The sequence below is a fragment of the Haliotis rubra genome, unplaced genomic scaffold (assembly GCF_003918875.1).
Source record: "Haliotis rubra isolate DU_JTF1 unplaced genomic scaffold, ASM391887v1 Scf29, whole genome shotgun sequence".
Taxonomy (NCBI): Eukaryota; Metazoa; Mollusca; class Gastropoda; order Lepetellida; family Haliotidae; genus Haliotis; species Haliotis rubra.
Genome location: NW_025766957.1, coordinates 2,264,508 through 2,273,031, shown reverse-complemented (window position 1 = coordinate 2,273,031; position 8,524 = coordinate 2,264,508). Strand labels below are relative to the sequence as shown.

At 36.3% G+C, this 8,524-nt stretch overlaps 1 protein-coding gene across 1 annotated transcript in view; it reads left to right on the top strand.

Moving 5' to 3' along the window:
• Nucleotides 1-6,621: 6,621 nt before the first annotated feature.
• The window catches only part of LOC124281828 (fatty acyl-CoA reductase 1-like), a 37,462-nt gene continuing 35,559 nt past the window's right edge, over nt 6,622-8,524 (top strand). Inside the window, 1 exon segment of the mRNA XM_046717823.1 lies at nt 6,622-6,758. The gene's annotated coding sequence lies outside the window, so the exon portion shown is untranslated.

The following is an 8,524-nucleotide window of genomic DNA, read 5'->3' as shown; positions in this document are numbered from 1 at the left end:
TTTGTAGAATGTACAGAGTTTCCTTTGTGTTCGTCTAACTTTCAATGGTAACCAACCAGTTTCACTGTATAAACTATATCTTGAAGCGAATTTAGGCAATCCGGTTACAATTCTTGCTGCTTCAAGTTGTAACATTTCAAGTTTATCACAAATATAGCTAGGGCAATTATCCAGGACCTCAGTTGCATATTCTAAAATAGGCCTAATATACATTTCGTACATACTAGACAGGATATATCTAGGTAATACGTACTTTAGCGTCCGTAATGAGGAAACAATGTTTGCGGCCTTTTCTATTAAAGCAGATACATGATGAGGCCACTTTGTATTATCTGAAAAGATGACACCGAGGTGTTTATGTTGATGTACACGTTCCAAATGTTCATTATTGAAAATCAAGTCAGGAACTTGTGGACAATTTCCATTTTTAAAAAGCATGAATCTGGTCTTGTTCGGGTTAAACTTAACTAACCATTTGTCAGCCCATTCATTCAATTTTGCTAAATCATAGTTAAGAGTAGCTTCTATGGTTTTTACATCTTTTCCTGCAACACCAATTGAAGTGTCGTCGGCAAATAGTCTTGTGACATTTGTTAGAGTTTCAGGTAAATCATTGATGTACACAAGGAACAGAAACGGACCAAGGACAGATCCTTGAGGAACTCCTGCAGTAACATTTAATTCTTTTGATAATGTACCATTGATGGAAACACTCTGTCGTCTATCAGATAAATAGTTTGTTAACCAACTAAGTAAATGCCCACGAACACCATAATTTTCTAATTTGAGCAATAGCGCTTTATGCCACACCCTGTCAAAGGCCTTTGAAATGTCACAAAAAATCATACAATAAAGGTGATGAGTATCTAGAGCTGAACATATATTGTGATAGATTTCAATGAGTTGAGATGTGGTAGAGTGGTTTGTAGTAAAACCTGATTGAAATTTACTTAAAATGCTATGTTTATTGAAATGGTTATGTAAATGCTTTAACATTATTTTTTCAAATTTTGCCCGAGGATAGATAATAAACTTATGGGTCTGTACTTAGTAGGGAAGGATTTATCTCCTTTTTTGAAAATAGGGATACTATTGCCTGTTTTCCAAGCTGAAGGAAAAACACACTGACTCAGAGAAATATTATACAGTAAACAAAGAGGTTCAGCTATTGATGTACAAATTCGTTTTAACATTCTCATATTAATACCATCAGGTCCACTAGCTTTGTTTGCTGGTAAAGTCTTAATCATATCCGATACTTCCTTTTCAGTAACACTAACGCTTGTAATGCTGTTAGGGACAGCGATGGCTAAAAGGTGGCAAAGTCTTGCCGTCATCATTGATATTGGAAACAGAAACAAAATATTTATTCAACGTTTGGGCTTTGTCAATGTCTGTAAATGCTGAAGGTATTCCGGAATCATCAGTTACGAGAGGGGGAATGGGTCTTGATGAAGTAGAACCTTTCAACAAATAATTAAAAACCTTCCAATAATCTGCTGATTGAGTAGAGTGAGAAGATAAAAAAACTACCTAAAATCGAATAAAAACTTTCCTTGGCTAATTTTTTTAGATTGTTTACTTTATTCCTCTGCTTTTTTAATTTAGATACATCAGAAGTATTCAGTGTTCGAAATGCTCTCTTTCTTAAACGGTGTCTTTTTCTAATTTATCTCCGAAGTTCACTGTCAAACCAAGGTTTGTCTTTAGGGCTGACTGTAATGGTCTGGGTTGGGATACATCTAACCATATATTCCTTAAGCAGAGAAGTAAATATTACACAAGCGTCGTTAACATTTGGAGTTTTAGAAAAAATACTCTCCCAATTAGTTTCCCTAATCAGATTATTTAAAGCATCATAATTACCGTTGTTATACAACCAAACTTGTTTCTTGTATGCACTGTTGACATTTACATAGCTTGAAAGATAGACATAGGTTCCCTTGTGATCACTAATATCTGATGTTAATTCAACGACCCCTGCGTCTTTGTATGAACAATCATCAGATAAAATAATGGGATCAACCAAGGACGATGAGACGGGCGTTACTCTTGTTGGTTCAGTAATAACATTTTGTAGGTTGTAGTGAATAATCAGGTCGCTAACTTTGTTGACACATGTCATCGTATCCCAATTGGGTAGATCGATGCTCATGATGTTGATCACTGGATTGTGCGGTCCAGACTCGATTATTTACAGACCACCGCTATGTAGGTGGAATATTGCTGAGTTCGGCGTTAAACAACAAACCAGTCAACATGGCATATGACATGACCCATTGCATATGGGTTCTTAGTTCTTGTACCTGCTTTTCAGCAGGTATTGAGGGTATATTAGACCTTTATCAAAATGGGGCCAAAGTTTAGATAGTTCTTGGAGATAAAACTAAGTTCAGGGTTCATGTATATGAAAACAAAGAATTAGAAATTTCTAGATGTATATGTTACAGTCAATGTGTAAATATGATTCACTCAAGTAAATGATATATTGAATATGTCAGTCATTTCACAAAATGACAGAAAAATGTGTCAATGTATTTGACACACAGACAGCCAATTACTATAAGAGGTTCAAAGGGGCTTTAACACATCGTAACAGCTGTTTGGGTTAGAAGCCGAAAAATACATTTTGAAAAGTGTATACCTTCACTTTTCCTTGTTGTAACAAGGTTCATTTAACAACATTAGTCCATTATCACTAATTATCACTCGTCTCCATGTGAAGTTTTCAAGGCTGTGTTTAAATTAGTTGTAATGAGATCTTTGTTTTGAAAGTTCATAATGGGGAGTAATGCTATTATTATTAATTATAAAAATGTTCCATCAAAATTTTAATTGGTCAAATCTTTATCTCATGTACAGGTTTAGTTTATGTCAAAATCTGAAAATGTTAAATCATGTGATCTTTGAATCAAATACGAGGCATCCTTATTCTCCACTGTCTGACATGTAAAACTGTTTTTCATTCATGCAGGAAAATAAGCTGACATGCATGTTTTTGCCGCCGAAAGAACATTTGTGCCCTTGATCTTCAACTCTCATTTGAAAATTGAAGGAAACTCTGAATACACTATGCGCAAAAATATGCTTCAAATATTTTGGATTCAGAGGGAAATTCTCTCTTTTGTGATATCCGCATGCAGCTGATAAATTCTCAAAGGCAAAAGTTATGGTGACGCACAAGCAACAAACAGAATCTGCGTTAAACGTTTTCTGTCGCGTATGAAATGTTATTATACATGGAAAGACAAATGTTTCAAGGTATGGTAACGATGAAAGTCGTGGCATATGTTGGTTGGTTAGTTGGTTGTTTAACGCCGCACTCAGCAATATTCCAGCTATATGGCGGCGGTCTGTAAATAATCGAGTCTGGACAAGACAATCCTGTGATCAACAGCGACAATTTTCGCAGCTGGCATACGATAACATGGTGACATCCTGTTCATCGCTGACAAGTCTTACATTTCCAAGCTCCTCGTGTGGTTTATCAGCCCTGCTCCGACCACTACAAACAGGCTTAAAAAGATTCGGAGAATTCTGAAGTAATATGCCCTGCCTTTAACCACCGGGTAAGAGCAACTTTGCGTAGTGTCAGACCAATAACTCATCCTTTGCGTTGGCCATCCCTGTTGAAGATCTGTTCCAGGCCTTGATCTGTTGCCTCACTATTGAAGCTGTGTCTTGCAGATCTTGGTATTACAAAGCCACTTCCATCCAAATGTCTGTAGGCTGGCAGGTCCTTGTCTTTCAAGCAGTTCATGTCTGCTAAGTATACAAACGTTAGAACAAACTTGGCATATGTATGTCTACCTGCAGCCACAAACCAAGGAATAGCTCCACATACAGTATTCAGATGAAGACTGAAGTTTGCTTCACGTTCTGCTCTAAGTAAGCGTAGAAGTATATCTTCTCCATCCAAGAATTTCCAACATGTCGATGACCATCCTTTGAACCCCACTCCAGTCTTTATGAGCATCAATGCCAAGCCACATCGTGCACGTGCCTTTGGTGATTATGTCTCCCCCCGAAGGGTCGGAAGACATATTGATATTTGGTTGAGTTTCCGTCGGCGTCCCCATTGTTTCCGGAACATAACTCTAAAACTACTTGACCCATCTTCACCAAATTTGGTATACTGTCTCTCCATATCATATATATGTGCCTTTTGGGGGTTTAAGTTTTTTTCACATTTTTTTCTGTTTCCATGGCAACGATTTGGACTTTATCTTTTTGAATGGTAAAGTTCGTTTCCGGACGAAGATTCTGAAACTATTTGACCCATCTTCACCAAATTTGGTATACTGCCTCTCCATATCATGTAGATGTGCCTTTTGGGGATTTGAGGGGTTTAATCCCAAAAAATCTGTTTCCATGGCAACAATTTGGACTTTGTCTTTTTGAAGATTTTTTTTATATTTTGTATACTTAATACCAATACCAATTATTAGTAAGCTTAGAAGCATCACCCATATACATGTACTACTATAAAACATGTATAATATGTATTTTCATACTTAGAAATTTTGAAACTGAAGGAATCAAATGAATTGTTTGAGGTCTCAACGTTGAATTGGGGGAAGGGGAAGACATCTCTTTTTACGAATAAAAACACTTTCTAGTTTCTTATGTCAAGATGCCTAGGAACTTTATCTTGACACGCCAGGAGGCCAGATCTCAATGTCACAGACCTTATTTGGGCTATGAGGGTCGAAGAAACCCTGTAGTACAATTTCTTGATGTATTTATTGTAACAAGACCTCCATCAAGAATGGAACGCAATACCTACAGAGCTACAGATAGCTTTTTGGGTCGTTGAGTTATGTACTCGCTTGTGTTCATCTTATTTGGGTATCCTAATTTTCCTTTGAGTAACCAAATATATTGTACCCACCGCACTCAAACGTAATTGGGTATTTTGCCATTTTCCATTGATTGTAAAAATATATTAAAGTTTAAATGTTGGTTTACGTGTTTGTTATTTATATTTGATCTGTTATATGAGAAACGATAAGAAAGACTGCAAGTTGCCAAGTCCAAGTGCTGAAATAAGAACTCTCAATATACCTCAGTTATTTTATCTATTTTTGTTTGTACTCATGTAACATCAAATCTTTTGAGTATTTACAAAAATTGAAGCGTACTTGTACGCAAAAGACTTAATAGGAATTGCGTTTTCACAAATATTTGCGTAATTTACGCAAATACGCATCTTATCTGTATCTCTGAATACCTCAACGTCAAATTCAACGTCTAATACAGTCAGTGAGGAGGGGGTGGTGGGTGTTATTGCAGTCGGCGGTAGTTACGTCAACTATTGTGCTCGGTTAATGACACTTATGTGATTTCTTGAGAATGCCAGAATCTTAAAAGTGGCCACACCTGTTAACGGCACACGACCATGGTTATCAGCACTACAAAATGAGTCAATTTGCCATGTTTACTTCTCGGAATAAACTGCTGTAAACCGTTCATTTTGCGATTAGATTTGTCATTTAAATATTCCTAGAGGGTCAGTTTATCAAGATAGTAAGTTGAATTGAGGTTTGGATAATTTTCTTTGCTATGAATAATGGCAACATATTGATACCATGAAAAATATAAGGCGTTGTGATAGTTTGTTCCATGTGTATTTTATGCTAATGCCACCCGACTTTTTTGGTCAGATTCGTTCTCTTGGTTGATGCATGTCACCGTATCCAGAATGCACAGATCGATGCTCTCTGTGTCAGTCACTGGATCTTCCTCATACTTAATATTTTTCAGACCGCTGTCATACAGCTGGAATACTGCAGAGTGTCGCATCTAAAAAATCCATAAAAATTATAGTTATTTTTAATTAAATGTATACTTCTATTCAAACGTTTAGACTCACTTAAAACACTCACTATATGTTATGTGTGTGTGTGTGTGTGTGTGTATATATATATATATATTTCATTATATAGCTATATATAGCTTTCATTGTACACCTGAAGAGCCGTTGAACGGCGAATGATCTTGTGCAGATATAAAGGAGATTTGGCAAGAAGAAATACCTGGACTCATATTTATATATATCTATTGCTTATACACCTGCAAAAATCACTTGTTTATATATATATATGCATGGTTACATCGAAGATTGATTTCTCCACTACCTTGGGGGAGAATTGCACGAGGACCATGCATCAAATTGCTGAAAACATGTGCAAATATCGTGCATGTGAACAGCTGCGTTGTGGTGTAAATCACTGATTTTCATCATTTACTGAACTCATGACAACAATCTATTCAAAGTTTTACAATACATCAGTTCATGTGTAAACAGTACCTTTAAACAGTATGGCCTATTATGGCAAAATTTAGTTTAGAACAGTTGCCTGAAGTAAGCGGCTATATTTATACACTAGTGAGTCTAAACTTTTGATGTGAAGGATATGTATGTATGTGTATGTAGTAACTATCAATAGATTAGCAGAAAACGATCAATAACTATTTACATGTTATGTTTACATACGTGTTGTAATTAAAGTGCAAAATCTTGCAAAGTTGCTGACATTTAATTCTTAGTATTCGATCTAAAATCAAAACGAACCCAGTTTATGTAATAGTTCAGCAATGGTATCGAGGTAACGATCGAGTAACCTCCCTTCTTGCACCAGAGGGCGTTGACCGGCCGTATCTGTTGATCACTAAAGCAAGGCGTGATAATTTTCGGCATCACACGACTGTGCGAGAACATGACATACTGATCGATGATATTTTAAAGTATTACCAAGGTGAGTGAAAGTAGCAACAATTTCTCAAACGTAGCTTTCGTTTCACTCTTTTTTTTCTCTCCTCACAGTCTAGCCGGTAGGTTGCCCGCGTCGATTAGATGCTCGATGCTTGTGTAGTTGACATTCGGTCCACCTGTCAAACACGTTACTTTTCAGTTAGACGATAGAAGGATAACTATATGTTTATTCGTAAAGTCAATTAGAAATGTTGTGGAAACATGGTGGGTTTATTTCTGGTGAAAAAATGCTCCTGTGAGATCAGTGTGTCTAGGTAACCATGCTGTAAGCTGTGCAAACATGCGGAAGACAGCAGGTCGCTGTAGAACTTACTTAGACACTGAGTTCAGCGATGGGAAATAGTTTTAGTTTATTGCCTTACGTTAAGCAAGACTTTCAATGGTTTTTTAAATAATATTTTCGTTTGATGTTATCTTTAGATAATATTGATATTTTAACCATAAAAGTTGGATAATGATCATACTTGTAAAAATAAAATCTTGCACAAAGTCCCTCAAATTCTAATTTATTTTTTTGCTATGGATTGTATACCCATCAAGCATTAAGTTTTATTACAATAAGAAAGAGGCAATGTCTAGATCTAAACTAAAAATGGGAGTTGATAAGAGAAGCACAGTCATTTTTTAAGATCCCCGTATCAGCATGTTGAAACCAGAGACCATATATATCAGTAGACTAGACAATAACAGTTTTCATCTAATTATTGTGGCAAGTGTGTTTGTCCGACGTGAATGCATGAACAAATTACTTGTAACCAAATACGTGCAACATACATATTTCATTACATCATAGACAAACCTCAGTTTACGGTCACTGTCAACACAAATGGTGCTATGCTGGAGGTACTCATGCTGGTATGCTTTTCAGTTGGGATTGAAGTAAAGACAGAATCTGTAAAGTTGCATCAATTTTGAATGAAGGTTTTGACTGGGAATTGTTGTAATATATAATGGCCTCTATAACATGTCCTATATAACATTACATTATATGAGAGCGTAAACAACTCACAAAAATTACCCAAACTTAAACTGAAAAATAGCCTGAAGGGGTCATCAGCATGGAAAAGATTATCTTCAGCTTCTGGATTAGAACAGTGAGAGTTTTGTATGAGATCGTAAATGATTTATAAAAACAATCAGCATACACAGCGAAAAATCAGCATACACAGCGAAGGATGTACAGTACTCATAGCATTATAAAACATGCACTTGTAATCAGGTAAACAGGGTCTACATCATGAGTGAGTGAGTTTGGTTTTACACCGCTTTTAGAAATTTTTCAGCAATATCACGGCGGACACCAGAAATGGGCTTCACACTCTACAACTTGAGCAAGTTTCGATTTGAGGAATTTGGACGTCCTCCATCATTTTGGGTACTCTGCCATAATTATTCTGATTTTTTCTTGGGCACATTTCTTTGGTACCCGTTTGTACAAAGATCCATCACTCATTCTGCTCATTTTAGATGGAAGAGATGAGGGTAGTGATTTAAGAATCTTCAGACAATCTGGTGATTGGAATTAATTTCCCTAATAGTGAGAGATCAGCATCAGATAGCAGTGTTAAAAAATATGCAATGCTGTCAGGGACTTTGGCTCCAAATGTAGTAGATACCTGTAATCATGGCAATGTAAATGAAAGTATCATTCCTGTAGACTTAAGTTGGTTGAACAAGGTTAAACGGTAAATTGAATACTTGTTAAATTGTAGCTCAAGAGCTGGCTTAATCTCTATCAATACTTGACCA